Genomic DNA, 21,118 nt, shown 5'->3' with positions numbered 1-21,118 from the left:
CGAGGGCTGGGGGCTGGTGGCACTGGTGCCTTGTCACCGGGGCTGGACCTTTCTACCCCCCACTGTATCCTTTATGATTTGCTCTCTCTGGCGCTGGGATCCTTACAGGAAGGTTTTTTTGTTCTCCCCGTCGTCGTCCTTTTCCCCCCCCGCCCCCCCCCCCCCCGCCCCTTTCTGGGTCTACCAGCAGAAGATCTCAGCTGTGGCTAAACTCGGCAGATGGGGCACCCAGCACAAGGAGATGGCTCACCCACTGACTCAGCCGGTAAGGTGCTGCTGGAGCTTTCCCTGTGAGTTTGCCCAGGCACTTTGGGAAGGGAAATTTTTGCTTTCGGTTTGGTTTTGGCACACAGGTTTCCTGATGTGTAGTACAAACTCAGGGAGATGCTGGGGGACACCAGCTGGAGGGCTGCTCCTGGCAGGTCCCCTCTGCAGCAGGACCTGGCGTGGAGCAGCTGTGGGTTAGAGCTTGTGATGGTTGTGCACAAAAAAGAGGGGGAAAAAGTACATCTAAGGGCAGGAGAACCCACCTACTGCTGTGATTCATGCAGCTCATTTTGGTCTTGATTGTAGAACACTGTCCTGAATTAGGCTTTATTTCTTTTTTCACCTTTGTGTGGTGATGGGGCTCCTGAGAGTTGCAGTTTGGGATGTTTTCCTTTGTGGCAGTTTGTAATATTCCTTCTTCTAAGAGGTGTCATCTGTTTGTATTGGGATGTGAAGGATGGTGGCTCCATAGGGCACATGCACATCCCACGGCAAGTTTTAACACAGCCACTGACCTGGGTGTGCCCCAGATCAATGGCCAGAAATGTGCATTTAATGCTCATGGACGTTCACACGCACACACTGCTGCTTCCTTTGCAGACACCTGCTGGCTGTGGCTCACTCCACGCTTACAACAGGTGAAATCCTTGTGTGTGTCTGTGTAAGCACGTGTTACAGGTGCAAACACATAGAATGATGTACCTTGAAATATGTCCATAAACCACATGTGTTTGTGTACGAGGTGTTTGTGTGCGCACACGTCTCCATGCAGGAGTGTTCCCAGTATGGGCGAGGATCATGTGTGCCCATGGTGCCAGAACACATGTGGTGGTGGTGGGAGCTACTGTGTTCTGCCCTATAAATTATGGATTTTTCACTTGTCCAAGTTGGATCTCATGTGTGAGGCTGGTAGCAAGACCTGCTCTGGAGGCAGCACATCATTTTAGGGACATGGTTTTGCTTCCACCTCCATTTTAATTTCTGTCATGGAGGTCTCAGGAGAAGAAAGTTGCCCTGGAAATCAGAAAGTGAAAGGAAAAAAAGATAAAAACTATAGAGCTTCAGCTCTGAGCATTCCAGCAGCATGAGCCAGGCCCAGAAATCACCAAACTGACTAAAAAGTTTGTGTGACTCAAAAAAAAAAATTGAAAATTAAGTTTCTTTTCGTTTGCCTTCTCCTGGGGCTGTCAGATTTCACTCTGGTTGCATCACCTTGCTTTTCTGCACAGCCACAAGGTCTAGAAACTCACTTTAAAAAAACAAAAAAATCATACTCGCACAGATTCACATGACTCACAGAGCTGGGAATTTAAGGCAACCAGAAATGCTCATAGAAAAAATCACAGGAACTGGCAACATGGGCAGTGACTAATCCTGATGGATCCCTGATAGCAGCATCTCTCAGTTCATACAATATTTTGGGGGTGTAGCTGGTCTACAACCAAGACTTTGATCCTCTTCCCAGTGATAGCAGCTGCTTGGGAATGATCTTACCTCTCGTCTGGCATCGCTGCCTCTGGGGAAGCTGGATTTCAGGAGTAATTCAGGTTAAAGTTAGCTCTGCCAGGTGGCTTCAACCAGCTCGATGAGCTGGAGTAGGACATAGGAGCTCATGGTGCAGGGCTGTTGGGGACTGGATCATTCCCAGCTCCCTGGATAGAGGGGCAAAAGGTTATTTTGGGGGGGCAGGCAGTGCTGGATTCAGAGTGAGAATTTCACCATGGATGTAGTCTCCACACAACTACATCCACTCAGTGAACACCCCTGCCGAAGTTTTGGCAGAAACACTGTTTCCAGTTAAAAAGCAGGTATTTCTAAATGCTTTAAAACTCACATCGCCGAATTACTGTCGGGGGAAAGAAAAAGTATTAATTAAAGGCAAGGACGGCGGCGGAGTCCTCGGTGCGCAGAGGTCGGGATCAGACAGAGGCATCACGTGCCCCTTCCCGAGGCAGGAGGCTGCAGAACGATCAAAGAAAAGGGAGAAACTGCAAACTGCAGCTGCTGCCGGTGCCAGAGCCGTCGGGGAGGGGAGGCCGGGCACCTCGGCTGGTGACAGAAAGTTCTGTGGGAGGCAGGAATAAAGCTGACATTCACTGAGGAGGTGCCAGCAGCCTGTCCTTAGGCAAAACAGAGACTTAGAGTCACCATCAAGAGCCAACACAGAGAGAAACTTTCTGGATGAATTTGTGTCATCAATGTGAAGCCAAATTTGGCACTTCCCGGTGCTGCATCCCTCTGTCCACTGACATGACCCAAGTCTGGGGGAAATGTGGCAGCTGTTAGGAAAGATTTAATGCTGTGAAAGCATCACACGTCCCATAGACGGAGGTGATGAGCTGATGGTGGAGAGGACAGGGGGAACAAACACCTGTTTGGAACCAGGACACCTTTTTTAGACTTTTCTTCATTTTCATCTTGCATAGAATCATAGAATATCTCGAGTTAGAAAGCTCAAGCTGGGACACCATCGCCACGAGTGGTTTGAGACATCATAGCCCTGTCCCTGGACAGCTTATTTCAAGAACTGCTCAGCTGTACGTGAAACAGAAATATCCCAAATTCTGGAAAGCTGGAAGGGCTCCCTTCCACTCTGAGCTCATAGCCTTAAGTGCTGGCTGATCCTTGAAGTACATGGCTTGGAGGGGACTCTGCGCTCTGTGGTGGCTGATCCACCCAGGATGTTCCTCCAGCCCTGACTGTGGCCGCCACTGTCCATACAATTAATCTGCTGGCTGTTGATGTTAAACCTCTTTGCTTTGTCAATGGAACTGGCAGCAAGAGGAGTCTCACTGTCCGTACAAGGATCCTAAAGTGCTTTGCAAACATTTGTTAATTAAGCTGTTCTATGAGATAAGTAAATTAGCACAAACCCTGATCCAAAGCTTCTTGAAGTCCATTGGTTTTGGTGAGTCCAGGTCCATGGGATCAGGCCCAGGAGACCAGATTTAAAAACCTCTCAATTTTGTTAAGAGCTCAGCATATTGGCTGCAGATGGGTGCTAAGCTACAGGGACAATCTGGCACTGGGATCGCCGGTGCTGCACCCTTGGCAGACTTGGTTGCATTTGTGAAGTGGAGGGTTTGGACTTCTAGTCATGAGGCATTCTTTTTTAAAAACTGCACTAAGGTTGCTGAAAAAACTTCTGCTGAAATCTGGATAATTTTAGCTCTAGGATCAAAAGGGGGTGTTCAATTTCAAGGTCACACTCTCCCCTTATTCCTGCTGCTAGTTCATTTTCCGAGGAACACATTTTCCTCCCTTTGGAAACCCATCTTCTGCAAGAAGATAGTTCCTGATTTCAATTTCTAGAAGATCAGAATTACCACATGTTTCCTTGAGTATGTCCTCTTTTGATTTTTGTCCAGGGGCATGTTGGGGATTTGGCACTTCCATGTGTCTGAATCTCTATCAACCCAGAAATGCAGCCGCAGATCATCTCCATGAGCATCACACCCACCTCCACTGTGGTGCCAGTGGGGCCAGCTCCCTGCATGTGCTCCCACTGCCTACCTGGTGCATCCACCATCAGTCAGGTGCTTCCTGGATTTGTCAAGCCCAAGGCCCATGTGTTTACCAGATGGTCCATGTGTGCCCAGCAAATCCAACATGTCCAAGATGTGTTGTATTCACTGCACATTCACTGTCAAGCTGTGCAGCGCATGTGCACATATTTCTGTCCAGGAAATCTTGAAGGGAAATATGGCAGCTTCATCCAAGGAGACTTACCTGTCTCCTGTTATCCTGACAAATGAGCCTGGTCTGTAAGGGTCCACCTGAGAGAGGAGGATGACCCAGATTCTGAGGACAGAGGGAAATGATTTCGACCAAAAAGAGGGGAGGTTTATATCAGGTATTAGGAGGAAATTCTTCCCTGTGAGGGAGATGAAGCACTGGCACAAGTTGCCCAGAGAAGCTGTGGATGCTTCTGGATCCCTGGAAGTGTTCAAGGCCAGGTTGGATAGGGCTTGGAGCAACCAGGGATAGTGGAAGGTGTCCCTGCTCATGGCAGGGGGATGGAACTTGATGAGCTTTAAGGTCCTGTCCAACACTAATCATCCCATGATTCTATGATTCTACGATTTCTAGTTTCAAGACAAGAATGTGAGTCATGGAGTCAAACTAACTTGTGCTAGGTCCAACAAAAGTGGCACTGGCATTTCTGTGAGCTACACACGAGCTCCTTCAGCACAGTCACATCTTCCCACTTGGAGGCTCAGTGCACCCACTTTTAATGCTCTTTCTGGTTATGAGTAATTTTAAATGACAACAGGGGAAGTTTATAGGAGGAGTGATGCCCAATGAAATCCCATTCTTTCAGGAACATGGATGTGGGTGATGTTGGCTATTTTTAGCTAAAGAAGGCCAACAAAGAGTTTTGAAGCAAGAATTTGGTGCTGGAGAAGAGTGACATTGAATACTCACACTCAGAACATATACAGTTAAATACATGTAAACCAGATTTTTTACCTTTTATCTGCATATTTTCTTGCTGTTTATAAATCTCAGGTGGAGTTGGCATGCATGATCCTTAAGTCTTTTGTGTCTTTCTAAGCAATTTCATCAAAGTCACGCGGCAGGTCCAGGCCACAGTCCAGAGAGGCAGCATCCTGTTTTTTCTCCTCTAGACAAGTGCTATCATTCCAATTTTGTGCAGAAGCACCTTGCCCTGTCTCACTGCCTCACTTTTCCCCATCATATTCCACAAGGGTTGCTGCACATTTTGACAGAGATGAGGAAAGTCATTACGTTGCAGGTGATGCCTCCTTTCCAAGGAGGCTCTAATCACCCTGTCGTGCTCCAGAGCTCTTCCTGTCAGTGCTAATTTTAGTCTCATGGTGGAAGTTGCTGCTGGGTGCTCGGGATGGGATGGAGCCTAAGCCACACAGGTGTGTTTGCAATCCTAATGCTGCTCCAGTATCCTGCATGGCCTGGCAGTCTGGATGTCAGACCTTGTTGGGAAAAGTCTAAGGAGCACATCTCAGTGCTTCTTTAGCTGTTTTGCAGTTGCTTATGCCAGTCCAGGGATGGATAATGCCTCTGCAGGTCACAGCAGGGACAGCGGGGACCTGCTTTTCCAAATAATTCAGTCTCATGCAGGCACCTAAACCAAGGCCAGGTTTTCCCAGACATTCACCTCCTGGCTCTGCCTGTTGGGCAGGCTCCTGCAGGAATGCTGAGCGATTCTGAGAGAGCAGGTCCTTGCTCTGCCATGCATAGAAGACCTTGTTAACACAGGGACTTTGGGAACAAACAGGCAGGTGACACTGTCAGGTCTTTGCATTTATTTTCTCTGCAATTTCAGATCCTTTTGGAAGTGTTTCACAGCTTGAAAAGAGGGCGTTTTAACATGGCTCTGGTGACAGCCTTGTATTGCTCTGCTCTGGACACTGCTTTTGGTGGTGTAGGCTGATGAGTGGGACACAAGGACCTGATGTGTGAGAGACAGAGCAGAGGGACCCAGAGAAGCTGCGGCTGCCTCATGCCCCTGGCTGAAACCAAGTTCCAAGGGAACTTAAAGCTCATCCAGTCCCAGCCCCTGCCATGGGCAGAGATACCTTCCACTATCCCAGGTTGCTCCAAGCCCTATCCAACCTGGCCTTGAACACTTCCAGGGATCCAGAGGCAGCCACAGCTTCTCTGGGCACCCTGTGCCAGTGCTTCACCTCCCTCACAGGGAAGAATTTCTTTCCAATATCCCATCTAACCCTCCCCTATGGCAGTGGGAAGACATTCCCTCTTGTCCTGTCCCTTCAGATCCTTGTCCAAAGTCCCTCTCCAGCTCTGCTGGAGTCTCCTTTAGGTGCTGGGAGCAGCTCTAAGGTCTCCTTGGAGCCTTCTCTTCTCCAGCCTGAATTTGAGCACATTAAAAGTTTCTTAGAGTTCCCCTCACCTCTGCCTCCCAGGGGTTAACAGTCCTAGAAGTACTCAGATTTCTAGGTTTAAAAACTGGGAGGAACAAGGTCTTTGTCTAGCCTGGTGTAGACTTCTGGTCTCAACCCACCTCAGTTATGCTCAGTTGGCATCACAGTATGCTGCTGTGCCAAGCACATGGCAAGGCAGAATCAGGCCCTGAGCCAATTTGCCCCTTCTTCTTATCAGTCTAGACATCCTCATTATCCAGATAAAAGTCTGATCCCTCACTGAATCCCACTAAGCTCCTGCCTGTATGGTACTGAAGGCAGAGGGCACTCGCCCTCACCCAGGACTCCCCTGCGGGTTGGAGATGCTGCCCCCAGCTCCAGTTCCTGTGCTGGGAGCAGGTCGCGGGGGTGAGCATATATTATTCCGAGTGCTTTACCAATTACAAGTCATTACTAATGCTTTTATTACCATTATTTAATAGATAGTGTTAATTATTATTATTAATTTGCTTTAAAAGCAGTGTTTCCATAGCAACAGGGAGATGTGTGCTGCTTTTCAGGCACTTCAAGTGGACACATTCCTATCTCTTGCCCAATGTGCTGGCAGCCCACCGCAGAGCTGGGTGATGGAGGGAGCTGTGCTTTGGTCCCTGAGGGGATGGTACCAGCAGGGCCATCCAGCAAAGATGGGAGTATCATCTCTGTCACTGGAGAGTCCCTTGTGCCATTAAAAAGTTCCTGTGGGAGGCAGACTTTGTGCCTAAATGCATCAGATGCCTCAAGAGAGAAGAGCAGGTGTGGTAATGTTTGTACCTCTGTGTGACCCAGGAGTGAAGGCGTTACTGTTAATTCCCACATTGCTGATTCCCTGGACTCCAGCGCTCCCTCGGAAAGTGCCTTGTCTCCTTTTATGTTTTCCAGTCAGCTGCAGAAGGACCAGGAAGCCAGGCAGAAGTCCAGCAGACCTGGCTGCAGGATGCCGTATCCCAAAGAGATCTGCAGTGAGTTGGGGGCTGCTGCTGGCATGCAGAGAAGCTCTGAGCCTCGGCAGGTGCCGCAATGGTTCCAGGGCAAAGGACCATCTGGGATGCTCAGGGGCCACTTCCCAGTCTCAGGCTGTCTACAGGCTCTGGTACAGGTATCCTTGTGGGGAGAGGGAAATGCAGGGATTGATGCCAACTCTTCTGGGGCGTGCTTAAGGCTTTGCCAAGGCCGGGAAGCTAACACATGTAGATTTTCACACTAAAGGGGTTTAAACACTGAACCCATTTTTAAAGTTGACCTCTGACCCATCATGTCCCTCTGACACTGTGCCCAGCCGGCCTTTGCCCCACACTGCCATGGTCACTCCTCCCAGGAGGGATGTGCCTCTTACACAGCGTGTGGGGGGCTGAGGGGCTCGGGGTGTCATTTGCTGGGGACCATGTACCCCATTGGTGGTGGAGGTACCTGCATGGTGGGCTGTGTCCTTGGGAGAGAAACTTACAGCAGAGGAGATGCAAGACGCCAAGGTCAAGCTCAGCCAGGAGCAGTCTGTCAGGGCATGTTCTGAGCCCCAGCACTGCTCAGGGAGAGCCCGTACCCAGTGATCGTTCCAAAACAAGCTGCAACACTAATTGCTGGCAGCCAGAACACAGGGCCCAGCACTGGAGAGGCCATGGGGACCACGGCTCCATCTGCCCAACCTAAAGGAGTCCCTGGACGGCTGGAGCCAGACATGCTGTCACCTTATCCCTTCTGGTCCAGGTGGCCCCAACGGTTCCACCAGGAGCAGACACACATCCCCACACCGGCTGGGTGCCCTGCCTCTGCCTCCTGCTGGCAGGTCATCACAAATTCATTTGCCTACTGCTTTCTGTGTTGTCAGAGCAGTGGAAATCCATTGTCTTCATGAAGGTTCCAGCCAAAGCCTCCAGTAGATCTCCTCCAGATCCAACAGCTCCTCAGCGGGGGTTTGGAAGCTGCAGCCTTAAGGAAGACCAACAGTGACACCCAGGCAAGCAGCAGTACTCAAGGCACTTGCTGTAAAGCTAAAAACACTTGCTCCACAGTGACACATCCCACATCATTCCACTACACCCTGCTCTCCTGGAGTGGTGGGTTCTGTGGGGCTGGACGAGGGGATTACCCTGCTCAGCCCTGCATGTCCCTGGGGAGACCAACTCCCGGCAGCGTTTTGGCTGCTTGGGGTCAAAAATGGGGGTGGCAGGTGGCTGGGACAAAGCCTCACGTCACTGTCACCCCCCCACGCCAGCTGTGGCATTCCTCGGGGTTCGGGGGTTCTGGCTGCCCTGATATGTGGGGTTCAGGTATGTCCAGGGGCGACCCACCGGCAGCGCGGTGGCACCGCGGTCCTGCGGGGACAGCCGTGCAGCCAGCTCCGCGCTGCACAAAGGCTGCCGCACGGACCCGCGCCTCCCCCTGGCCCTCGAGAAGTGGAGAAACAAAAAGAGAGGCAGGAGGGTTGGGAGCGGTGGGAGAGAGGGAGGGAGAGAGAATCCCCCATGCCCGGAGCTAAGCCCAGCTCCTCTAGGAGAGGGATCTCGAATAACAACCGTCCGTGGTCGAGGCCAGATGGATTTGATTTAATAACAAAGCAGGGGAGCTCGGGATCATTTCGGAGCCTGCCAAAGGGCCGGGTCCTTAGCAAGCAGCAAAGGGCCATCCAAGCGGCGTAAATCCAAGCGTGAGCTGCGGACTGCTTGCATGCTTCCCAAAATTCCGGGATTGCCTCGGCTGTGGGAATATCTGCTTCTTGGGAGCTCCCTGAGTCTGCCACCCGTGGGGCACAGGGCCAGCACAGGGCGCTAAATGCATGGGGGTTCTGGGTTTGTCATGTGGTCACAGTCAGGAGGGAAAGGGGACTGGGGAGCAGTTCCTGAGCCTTCCATAGTCCCAGTTGTGGTGTCTCCCCACTCAGCACTGCTGTGGGCTCAGACCCCTTTATGGAGCACAGGACAGCCGTTGGTCCTGCTTTTGCAAATCTAGGAGACTCTCACTGCACCCCGCAGTGGCTGAAGCCTCCCACTCCTTAGTTTCAGCATCTTGGAAGCAGGGAGGTGGCTCAGGACAGTGTCACCCTGTGCCTGTGCCATGCCAAAGGAGGAGGCTGTGGGTTAGGAGAGGGGGTAAGCACACAGGGCAGCAACGTTGATCCCAGGTTTTACCCTCCTCCTGCCTCAAATTCCATCTTGGGTTTGCCTTGGAGAGGATGGGTAAGGGCAGAGAGGAGTTTCCTGCACATGGCAAGAATTCAGCATTTGGGCAAAGACCCCCCCCCAGGTGTCTGAGCCCCCTCCCGCTCTTCCAGGGCATATGAGGCCCTGTTCCTGACCCCGTTGTAAGGAGATGCAGTGGGCACCTTGGGCCATGCCTGGCCTGTTCCCTTCCTTGGAACAGCCACAGAGCCTGTACCAGCAGGCAGATGCTGGGGACCAGCTGGCTGAAGAAACACCAGAATCCCTGTATTCATTCTCATCCCCCGTGGTCCTTTGGGATGCTCAGAAGGTGACGGCCCTGTGGCAGGTAGGTCGCGGTGCAGCAGAGCAGCACCTTGCTGCCAGGCTGTCCCCCCCACCCTGCTTGCCACGTCTGCCAGTTGGTGCTTGGGCCAGCAGCCTCCCTGGAGATCTTGTTTCTGGAAACCAGAGCAGCCTTGGCGCTGTCCCGCCAGCTCCCCAAGCAGTGGGAGGTGCTGCCGTCAGCCCAACACCTGCAGCTCAGCCTGCAACTGTTCCCATCCCGATTGCTTGGCGCTCTGCCTTGGGAGCAACGAGATCCTGGCGCCAGTGATGTGTCGGCAAGAGCAAGAGTGGTGTTTTCTGCTCGGGGGAGGATGCCAGGGCTGTGCAGCTGGGCTGGAAGGGCACCGGGAGGCAGGAAGAACTGTGGGTCCATCCCAGAAGCATCCCTGGCTGTGTGTCCGGCATCTTCTGTGCAGAGAGGCTGGGATGCAGGAGCCATCACTTGCATCCCACGTCTCCAATAGACTGTGTGTCCTGCTCCAGTGGTTCCCTGCTCAGGGAGCTTTGCTCATCTCCATCCTCGTCCCACCTGCTCTTCGGTGGTACCACATTCGCTTGCTCGTGTGGGAGCTGCAGCTTGTTTCTGATTCCTGCTCCCTCCCGGCGATGCTGTTGGCAGCATGTCCTGTCTCCTGGCTGGCTCACCGGGACTATCTGCTGTCCGGGAACCTTTTCCCCCGCTCTCTGTTGGCAAAAAGCCTGGAGGGAGAACCGGGTCAGCGTGGGGTGGTTGAAGGAAGCCTTGGCTGTTGCCGCCACTGCTCTTCTACTGCTGGATTAGGACATGGTTGTTCCTCCCCACAGCAGCGTCCAGGCGATGTTCCCGCTGCACTGGGTGTTAGGTGCTTCAGCGACAAGTACTGCCGGCAGTGTAGACCCCGGCAAGGGATGGCGTCTCTCCTCACCCCCTTGGGAAGACGCCAGCCTGGTGCGGGAGCTCGGGACCATTTACTGCCAGCTTTGCTTCCCTAATGAGGAGTCTCTCAGCCTCGGCCCCGTGCCTGTAAAAATGAATCTGGGCTAGTGCTTTCGGTGCCACGTGCTCTGCGGCTAGAGCAGGGGGTCTGTGGACAGGGGTGGCACGGGACAGCGAGGGGTGGCATCCCCGCGGCGGGCATCCCTGGGCTGCCGGGAGCCTCAGGGCTCCGCTTGGGAGCCGCACAGTCCCCACGCCCCTCTGAGTCTCCTGGCTGGGACTCAGAGCTCAGTGACACCTACGTCCCGAGCCCCAGGCTCCCTCAGGAGCCAGAGGATGAGGCTGGCCGTGGGTTAGAGCAGCCCCCCGAGCCCACTCGCAGGGACGTGGGACAAGGAGCCGCCGTGTCCAGCGCTGTCCTGGGGCTGGGTTCCGCGCTCTGTACTGCGGGCGTCAGACACGAGATGGAGCTGCCGATCCCTCCTGTACCCTGCCAGGACTCGGGCTGTGCTCAGCTGAGCCTTGGCCCCCGGCCGGCCGGGCCACCCAGCTGCAGGGCACGGGCAGAATGACCTTGGTGTCACCTCCGGAGGCTGGAAGCTCCCCTTGGCCGTGCGTCTGGGGGTGCGGGCAGGCCGGGCAGGGTCTTGGCGGTGTGGTTCCACGGGTCAGAGAGGGATTGGTGCTGCGTCTTTGCTGATGTAGTCCCGTGGGGACTGCCCTTGGGCTGGCCTCTCACTGCCCAGGGAACGGGAACCAGGATGGGCCCCGCTGGGTGTCACAGCAAAACCACACAACTGGTCAGACCCTGGGGGTTACAGAATCACAGAATGGTTGGGGCTAGAAGAGACCTTAAAGCCCATCTTCCACCGTGCTGCCATGGGGAGGGACACCTTCCACTGGACCAGGTCACTCCAAGCCCTATCCAACCTGGTCTTGAACAATTCCAGGGATGGGCCATCCACAGTTTCTCTCAGCAGCCTGTGCCAGGGCCTCATCACCCTTCTCTTTCATCCTTTGACAGAGCGAAGGATTGTGCAGAGCCTGCAGTGTGGATGATGCTGTGTAATCATTAATAACACATGACTTTATTTACATTATGGTAATTTCCAGCATCCTCATATGAGAGCAGGGCTTGGATTTGCAAGGGGCTATGTACGGAAATTCTACCAGAGAGGATATATCGTGGGACCTGTTGATCACCAGTGCAAGTGAGTTCATCAGCGACATCACGATTGGAGGCAGCCTGGACTGCAGTGACCAGTAGTGCACCAGTAGCGTTCACAGCCCTGGGAGATGTGGGACAGGCAAAGATTCAAGTTAGGACTGGACCCTGAATTTTAGGAAAGCAAACTGCCAGCTTTTCAAGGAATTGGCCAATGGGACCCCTAAGAAACTGCCCTCAAGGACAAGGGGAGAGAACAGAGTTAGCAGGTCTTTAAGGACTCTTTCCATAGAGTGCAAGAACTCTCAATCTACATGAGTAAGAAATCAGGAAAGGAAGACAAGAGACTGGCATGGCTGAGTGGAGACATGCTGGTGAACTGGAAGGGCAAGAAGGAAATGGACAGGTAGTGGGAGCAGGGATCATGGAAAGAGGACAAATGGCAAACAGCTTTAAACTTTAAAAGAGTAGGTTTAGATTAGATATTAGGAAGAAATTCTTCCCCGTGAGGGTGATGAGGCACCAGCACAGGTTGCCCAGAGAGACTGTGGCTGCCCCATCCCTGGAAGGATTCAAGCTTGGACAGGGCTTGGAGCAACCTGGTCCAGTGGAAGGTGTCACTGCCCATGGCAGGAGGGTGGAAGGAGATAGACTTTAAGGTTTCTGTTACCCCAATCTGTCTGTGATTCTGAGATTCTATATGCAGAAAGAGACATTCTCTTTGCAGACAAACCCCCAGATGTTAAGACAGTAATGGAAAAATGGAAAAATGGAAGAATGTGCTGAACCCAGCCTGGCAAATGGAGAAACCGAGGCATGGACCTCTGCATCATTGACAGATGAGCTCTGAAGACCCCAGACCTCACAGGAGGATGGAGGGGATGTTTTAGCACTTGGGCTGAGCACTGCAGACCAGCCAGATCTGAGGATCCAGTGAGCAGGGCCAGGCTTTGCACAGAGAAGGGCAAAAGGTAGAAGTGGAGGCAGTGGAAAGAACTCACATCCAGCATGGAACAGGAGGGCAGTTTGGTGCTCTCTGTCTTTGTCATTGGAGCCAAGAGTGTTTTCTGATTGTCCATGAGTCATTCCCAGTAGGATCTGTCCTCCAGCCCTCCTTGTATAATTGTTCTTGGGGCTGGTGTGTCACAGCACCCTCTGCTTCTGCTGCCACCGGACACCACAGCCTCTATTCTACTGCTCTCTGCAGCAACTGGGGTCTCCAGCCAGCACAGTCCCCTTTCCTGGTACCACAGCTCCATCCTGCCCAGTTCAACCCCACCCTATGGTCTCAGCTCTGCCCTCAGATCACAGCAGGGATCACCCGGCTTCCCCATCCCAAACCCTCTTGAAAGAGTGGCTGAACCACAGACCTCACAGATCCCAAGCAGCAGCCACGGGGCCCTTGGCAACAGGCAAACAAACAGCCTGTCGCTGGCTTCGTCACCAGTGTGATTCATGGTGAGACTGGGAGCGCCTGTTTGGCCACACGGCCTCTCCTGCCTGGGACAAGCTGGGATGAAGCACTTTTTTTATCATATTTTTCCTTTGAAAAGGAACTGGTAATCTGCTCGTCTCCAGCCTCTACTGCCAGACCCCATTAAGAAAACTCACACTGTTCCTCCGCCCACCAGCCTGGGGATGCTGCAGAGCTGCTCCAATGGGCAGCACAGATGAGCCTCGGCCATGGAGCTCCTCTGGCTTTGTCCCGTGCTGCCAGCCCTGGACTCCCCCTGCAAACCACAACTCAGGGTCTCCCTGAGGACAATTTGGTCTTTCTCTGGAGCCATCATCCAGAGATTTCCCCATGGGGTAGATTTGTTCACTCTGCTTTGGGAAAAGACTTCTACCTCTCAGCTTGGATTAGAGTAGCCTCAGGGCTGTTCTACCTGTGCAGGGGTGATAATGAGTCCCACACCCCGCTCTGCACCAAGCTCTGACTCCGGCATTGTGCAATGTCCTGCTCTAATTTCTACCACTGAACCCATTTTCATTTTCTCCTTTAATCTGAGGGACTCTCCCAGTGCTTGGGTTTTGTAATATTTTGAGGGCAATTTTTTAAAGATTTTGGCTTTTTGGAACACTAAATGTGGTAAAGCCAACCAGCTGCATCATGCTGCCCTCCACCCCTGTGGCAACACTGAGGAGGCCAGGAGGGAGAAGTGTAATGAATAGCAGGGAAACAGCCCTGTTGGCAGAAAGCACTGTGGATGGAAATGAATGGAAGTGGCTGTGGACACACCTGCCAGGGCTGGCAGGGTTTGCCCTGTGCAGCTCTTCCTGCTGATGGTTCATCTCCAGGAAATACAGAGTGTGGAGAGGGGGAAAGGTGCTCAGCAGCCCCCACAGCCCATGCCCTGGGCTGGTGTCTATCAGTGCCTGGCAGTGCAGGTTCCCTCCCCAAAGTCTGCAGCCCCAGTGCTCAGATCTGGCTGCTCTGAGCAGCTCTTCTGCTGTGGAGGAACCAGCAGATGCTCAACACACTGAGTGCATAGTGAGCATGAGCCTTGGGACAGGGAGAAAATTCCCTGAGGGAATGGCTGGAGCTGTGTCAGGGAAGGGTCAGGCTGGATATCGGGAAAAGGCTCTTTCCCCAGGGGGTGGCCAGGCACTGCCCAGGCTCCCCAGGGAATGGTCACGGCTCCAAGGCTGCCAGAGCTCCAGGAGCGTTTAGACAGTGCTCCCAGGCACAGGGTGGGATTGTTGGGTGTCTGTGCAGGGCCAGGAGTTGGATTCATGATCCTTCTGGGTCCCTTCCAACTCAGGATATTCCATAATTCTATGGTTTTCCCCGTGGAATTCTGCTCTCTGAGCTTGTTAATATTGCTTGGAATTGCCTATGCAGCAGCAAAGGAGGCAGATTTGGAAGGAAAGAATGGAAGAATGGAGACTTCCATGTGCCTGACATTCTGAGCTGAAATAAGCTAACACTGGATTTTATTTGAGAAAATGTCTGGGATGTTTCTGGCAGAATGTGCTGACACTGAGGTGTTTGTTGCTGTTGGATCCAGGGTGGCCAAAGAACAAACAGGGATAAAATGCTGGGTTTGGAGGAGCAGTGAGTTTATAAAGCATCTCTGGCATAAGAAGACCTCAAGATGCTGATAGCTGGATTTGCTGTGGCTTGATTTTGCAAGTGTGGAATGGTCCATCTGTGCTGCTCCCAGCTGGTCACAGACAAGTGCAGACATGGCCCCTTCCCTGAGGAGCTGCCAAGGACAGAGGAGGTGGCACCACCTGAGGAACTGGAACGGCATGAAGACTGCTGGGGAGATGGGATGCTGTTTGGAAACATGGAGTGTATCTGCTCTGACCCCTCTGCACCAAGGATCCCAGGAGGAATATGCCTAGGCCTCTCCTGTTTCTGCCTTTTAAAGGCAGTAAAAAGGGATGTGAATACCTGCATAACCAGTGTGGGGATCCAGGTGTTTGTCCCAGCTCATGTGCCTTGTCCCTGTCCCCATCCCTTCCCCAGGGCAGCAGGAATGAGGTACCCAGGCCTGGGAGCTACTCTCTTCGACAGCCCCCAGTCAAAGGTGAGCTTTAATCCCTGCAGCCGGAGCAAAGAGGCAGAGTTGGACATTGTTCACATGGGCAAAGTGTAGAAGAGGAACATGTCACCACTCTAGAGGTGGGAATAGTTCCCACCTGAAACTGTTCCTGGAGATTATTTTTCTTGTGGGATCCTTAAAGCCCCCAAGCAGTGGAGACCTTTGAGCACAAGGATGTTTTACTGCAGGAGCAGCAGCAGCCCCAGGCTGCAGTTTCTTACATCAGAAGACACCCATCCTGGGGCTTCCCCCGGGATAGAGTGAAGGTGGCGGGAGCCCTGCCAATGCAGGCACTCGGGCCCTCAGGCCAGATTTGGGGCTGGGCTGGCATCCTGGAGGATGCTGGGCAAGTCCAGCAGGGCTGTGGTGAGCCCTGGAGGCAGGATGGCTTTTATCCACCTTCAGTGTGGCAATGGGGAGGGCTAAGCCCTTCCAATGGTCTGGATCCTCTCCAGCTCTGGTTTGTACAAACATACCCTTGGCACCCCCACTGCCCTGTAAGGAAAATTATGTGCTGTCACCCTGCTGTCAGCCGGGGATTCCCCTGGCCCAGGACTAGGACAGGCAGGTCCACATCCTGTCCATGGTGCTGGCTGCCAAACCTGCTGGGGCTCAGTGGCTCCGGTGTTCCGCATGCCAGGGTGAGCTGGCACAGACTGCAGGAGGAAAACCTCCACGGCACTGCAAACCACAAACCTGTCGTGGTATCCCTGGCCGTGCTACAGGCTGGAGAGGCAATGCCACGGGACTGGCTGGGCAGCTCCAGAGGCGTTCCCAGCCCCTGCATTGACCAGCTCATCCCTACCTGAGAGCATCCCAAGGGACATCCCATTCCTGCCTGGCAATTCCCTAAGGGACATCCCTGATTTACACCTTTTCTAGCACAAATGGTGAAAGTGGGCAGGAATTACTGCAGGCAGCTCTGCTGGTTTATTTGTGAAGCCCCTGGTCCCTGCTCTGCCTCAAGGCACCATGTGCCCACAGAGAGCACCAACTGCTGCAGATCCCCCTGCTCTCTCCATGGCTGAGATGACTCTGCTGCTGCGGTGTGGGAAGCAAAGACCAATTTCCAGATGTGCTGAGGTTCCCCTAACTTGCCCCAAGTGTCTGGATTTTTTAACTCCTTTGAGTCACCCCTCAGGATTGATGGGGCTGAATCAGGGTCCCACCAGTCGCTGGGGGTTTGGGGGCTGTTCCAAGGTGGCATTTAATGGGGCACATCCCGAGCTAGGGCCTGTGTGTATGAGCCCCTGTCCCTCTGCCCCACACTGGCCTGGTCTCGTACCAGCCCATTGTCTTTTGGCTTTTCCTGCAGGTGCCAAGCTCAGTGCTTTGGGAAAACTGGTCACGAGAATGTCAGCGTGACCCCTCACCCCTCAGCAGTGGGGGCTGTGGGGAGCGAGAAACTGGCTTGTTTGAGATCTTATATTCACAAACACTTCTTTCAGTGAAATGGGAAATTTTGTGCAAATGTTTGTGTAGTCTACTGACTTTATTGAAATTAGGCTGATCCTGCTCGATAGAAGGATCAGCAAAGCTGCAAAAGGGCTAGGAGGGCCCAGCATCTCATCCCTCATCCCCCATGTACTTAACCCATGAACTAAATAACAGAGCCACAAAGCAACACCGGCACCAGAACAGCTTTTCCTTTAAATCCCTCCGCCTGGGAGGGCTCATGGGAAGCCATGAGATGCATTTTCCATTGGGTCACAACTTGCCACTTGGCAGTCTGACCGCAGCACCCGTGCTTGGGGTTTGGGAGAGTCTGGGAGAGCTTGGAGAAAGCTGCACACCCCAGAGTACACTCATCTCTGCCTGGCAGTGTGGGTGGGCTTCCATCTCTGCTACTGCACCCACAGGTCCCTGCACCCATGGGTTCCTGCTATCTTCTAAAGAGAGATTCAGATGCAGGATTATGGGGATGGTTTTCCTCCTGAGAGTGAAGCATGGGAACATGGGGGGACACAAGCATCTCCGTAGCCATTGCTGTGGGCAGACATCTGCCCCAGCACATGCAGACAGAGCCGTTCCCCTCTCAGGATCTCCAGCAGAGCAGAGGTGACTTGTTCCAGTGTCCCCAGGGGACATGTCAAGGACACTGTGAGCCTGAGCCTGCACCTACAGAGCCTCATATTCCCATTTTCCTGTCTGTCCATCTGCTCTGCTTGGCTGCTGGTCGTGGGGCACTTTGCTGGTGCTGATGGTTCTCAGATTGTCCTGGGTGGAGGGGGAGGATCCATGCCAGAGAGGCTTGGTGGCTGCTCTCCTTCCCACTATTGCATATAAGAGCTGAACCACCAGTGCTGCCCTGGCTGCTGCACACTGCTAGTTGCAGCTCCTCAATAAAAACAACTGGTAAATCTATTAATTTTACAGCTCTAATTGATGTATTGCTGTAATTACCTTTTATAACAAGGCAATTAAACCCTATTAAAGATTATTAGCTAATTAAAACTCCTCTGTGCACACACCCCAACCCCCTTATGTGTACAGATAGTTGGATGGGGGAACTGCAAGCCCATTGCAGCTGGGTCTTGAGGTCAACATGATACATGGCATGATGTGATGGGCCAGGATGCTGGATGGGGAGGTCACAGAATCACAGGCTGCTTTGGATTGAAAGGAACCTTAAAACCCATCTCAATCCACCCCCTGGCATGGGAAGGAACACCTTCCACTATCTCAGGTTGTTCCAAGTCCTGTCCAACCTGGTCTTGAACACTTCCACGGATGGGGCAGCCACAGCTCCTCTGGGTAGCCTCTGCTGATGCCTCACCACACTCACAGGGAACAATTTCTTCCCAACATCTCCTCTAAACTGTCTCTTTTCCAGTTTAAAGCCATTCACCCTTCTCCATGTCCCATTCTTGTCTGTACCACCATCTGTCTCTTCATACTTGGGTGTGTCACTTAGCCACGGCTATAAGGGATCCAGACTGCTGCATGTATCCAACCCAGCAATTTTCAGCTTTCTGGGATCAGATAAGAAAAAATTTTGAGGCTGGGATCTTCTCGTCCTGGTAGTGAGGTGGATGGAGGCATAGGGCTAAGGATGGGCCCTCGGCTAGGAGAATGGGTTTAAAGGAGAAAAGCCCCACTTGGAGATGGAGTGTGTATGCCCTGGAAAGGAGAAATGGCCCTGTACTGGAAGCAGGATTGAGGGGAGTACATTGGCTGAGGAGAGAACTTGGAAGGTGTCTGGGAGACAGGGGTGGCTCAGTCCTGGGTTGCTCCACACGTGTGAAAGCAGGTGGCAACAGCTATGCAGTCTAGGAAGTGAACCCCAGCATCCTTGTGAAGAGCCTAAAAGACCTGAAAAGCATCAGAAAAACAGCCTAGGGACACTGCCTGACCCTTCCTATGCCCCTCCATGTGGACCAGCCAGGGAGTGGGGGTCCCTGGAGTTGCAGGTCCTCTTGTCGCTCCCAAACTGAGCTTTATCACTGCCCACATGTCATTTGTATCACAAAATTTTATCACAGGCCCCAAAACTGGGCTTTTTTTGGAGGCTAAAGAGCTGGAAGTGCGTTGAAATTCCAGGGATGTGACTGCTTTCTGCCTTCCAAGTCACGCAAGTAAGATACAGCTTCTGCTGAGACCCTCTCCTCAAGCCCCAGACTCCTGTCCTTGCCTTGTCCCTCACCTGTCCATTACTCTGCTGCAGCGTTCTGCACCTCGAGCTCCCTCGGTGCCCACAGAACCTGGAGAAATCCATGTTAGTGGGTTGAAGCACATTGTCGTGCCTGTGCCAGAGCTGCGGAGCGCAGCCAGTCCTCTTGGCTCATCTGGTTTGATTTAAGCCCTCCTGCCTTGCACAAGTGCCAAGCGTATCTTTGCCAGACGCAGAGCTGCGTGTGGAGCAACTACTGCAAAGGAGCTGAAGTCTGATCCTCCCTGGGGGCTTTTCACTCCAGGATGCAAACAACTCCTGCAGACTCCAGAGCAAGCAGGGTCCCCCAGGTCCCTCATCTCGTCCTGCGTGGCCAGCCCGAGGGAGCCCTCAGGTTTGACGCCTCGGGCAGCGAAGCGTGGGGTACTGAGCCGAGGTCTCGTTCACAGCAGGAGCTTTGCGGGGAGCATGAGGAGCCAGGAGGTGGCAGGAGTGCCAGATCCACGACAGGCTGTGCCTGTGACCCTTAGCTGTGATTTCCAGCTGTTGCCCAAGCCGGTTCCTCCCTGCCTTTATCCTGGATGCCGTTTCCCATATTAAGGCAAAGAAGTTTTAGCCCCGCCTTTCGTGACCCTGCAACGCTCTAGCCCGTGCCCCCGCGGATGCCCTGGACCTTGGCAGGCACCTCCTGCTGAGGGAGCACCCTCGGGCGAAACGGCCCGTGCCTTTCCCTGCCCGCCGGGGGCTGCTGTTTGAAACAAAACAAGGCAGAGGCGCGCAGGGGCGGGCTCCGCGCGTCCCACAGTGCTGCGCGCCTCGGAGCCAGCGGGCCCCGCCACGCCCGCCGCGGCCTTCGGGGGCTGCGGGCATCGGCCCTGAGGGCTCCGGGCGCCATGGCCCCTGAGGGGGCCCGCTCCGCCCGCCGCGGCCTTCGGGGGCTGCGGGTATCGGCCCTGAGGGCTCCGGGCGCCATGGCCCCTGACGGGGCCCGCTCCGCCCGCCGCGCACTTCGGGGGCTGCGGGCATCGGCCCTGAGGGCTCCGGGCGCCATGGCCCCTGACCGCTCCGCCCGCCGCGGCCTTCGGGGGCTGTGGGCATCGGCCCTGAGGGCTCCGGGCGCCATGGCCCCTGACCGCTCCGCCCGCCGCGGCCTTCGGGGGCTGTGGGCATCGGCCCTGAGGGCTCCGGGCGCCATGGCCCCTGACCGCTCCGCCCGCCTGGGCGTGTGACACGCACGGGGCTTCCCGCGACTGCGGTGAACCCTGCCGGGGAACGGGCTGTGGGCACGGGAGGAGGAAGGGAAAGACAGCCCGGGACGGGCAAGGAGGCAGGAAAGGAGGAATTTGTGTGGAACTGAACAAAGGAGTGGGATGAAGAAGCGCAGACCCCCCTGGAGGCGCAGGCAGACCGGTGCTCGGTGGGTGGTGGCGCAGTAAGCCCCTGCCTACGGCACTCATGGGCGCTTCTCCGTGTAGAGAGTTGGGGTGGGGAAGGGGATACAGCGAGTCCCGGCGGGCTGGGGGAGAAGGAGGGGGAATCCCAACCCCTCGGCCTGGCAGTGCCAGGAGGGCTGTGCCCAGCTGACACCCTCGTCACCCCCCACTTTCCTCCCCTTTCCCTTCCTGTCTGACGTGGCGCTGGGGCAGATTCCCGGCATTTCCTTTCTGAAAGTTGGACCCCAGATTGTTACCGGGGTCCCTTCCCTGCCCCGTGCACCGGAGCCGAGCCTGAGCAGCCGCCAGCGGGTTAATCATTGACGGAGCGGGCGCACACACGTGTGCTCTGTGTGTGCTCTTCGTGTTTGCGTGCGTTGCTCCGTTGCTGTGTGAGTCATTCTCAGCCTGCCTGGGGCTCTGCTGAGCTTCGTGAGCTGAGAAGCAAATTGAGCTTGGATTGCAGCACGGACAGGGGGAGCCGGGCGGCCGTGGCTCGGGAAGCGGCTCGGGTTGGCTTTGCCCTTGACCCCTCTGTTCGCAGGGAGTGGCTGGGGGAGGTTGTGCCCTAGGGTGCTCTGGCTCTCGCCAGTGTCCTCAGCTGCGAGGTCCAGCTGCCTTCCCAGCTTTCCTTGCCGCAGAGCCCAGCTTTCCAAGCAGGAGTTCACAAGGAGGAAGCTGGACACCGCAGGACTTCATTTCTAGGATGTAAAAAGGTTGCTTTTCCGTTCTCATTGTAATTTTATTCCCATTTCTCACAGACAGGAGGGTTTGGCTCCACAGCACGACGC

The 21,118-nt window shown here is 54.2% G+C and overlaps 1 protein-coding gene across 1 annotated transcript in view; it reads left to right on the top strand.

Moving 5' to 3' along the window:
- RAB25 (RAB25, member RAS oncogene family) overlaps positions 1-21,118 on the top strand; it is a 71,891-nt gene that overhangs the window by 36,890 nt on the left and 13,883 nt on the right. The window lies entirely within an intron of this gene.

The sequence above is a fragment of the Sylvia atricapilla genome, chromosome 30, assembly GCF_009819655.1.
Source record: "Sylvia atricapilla isolate bSylAtr1 chromosome 30, bSylAtr1.pri, whole genome shotgun sequence".
NCBI lineage: Eukaryota > Metazoa > Chordata > Aves > Passeriformes > Sylviidae > Sylvia > Sylvia atricapilla.
This window is presented reverse-complemented; position numbering and strand designations above follow the sequence as displayed.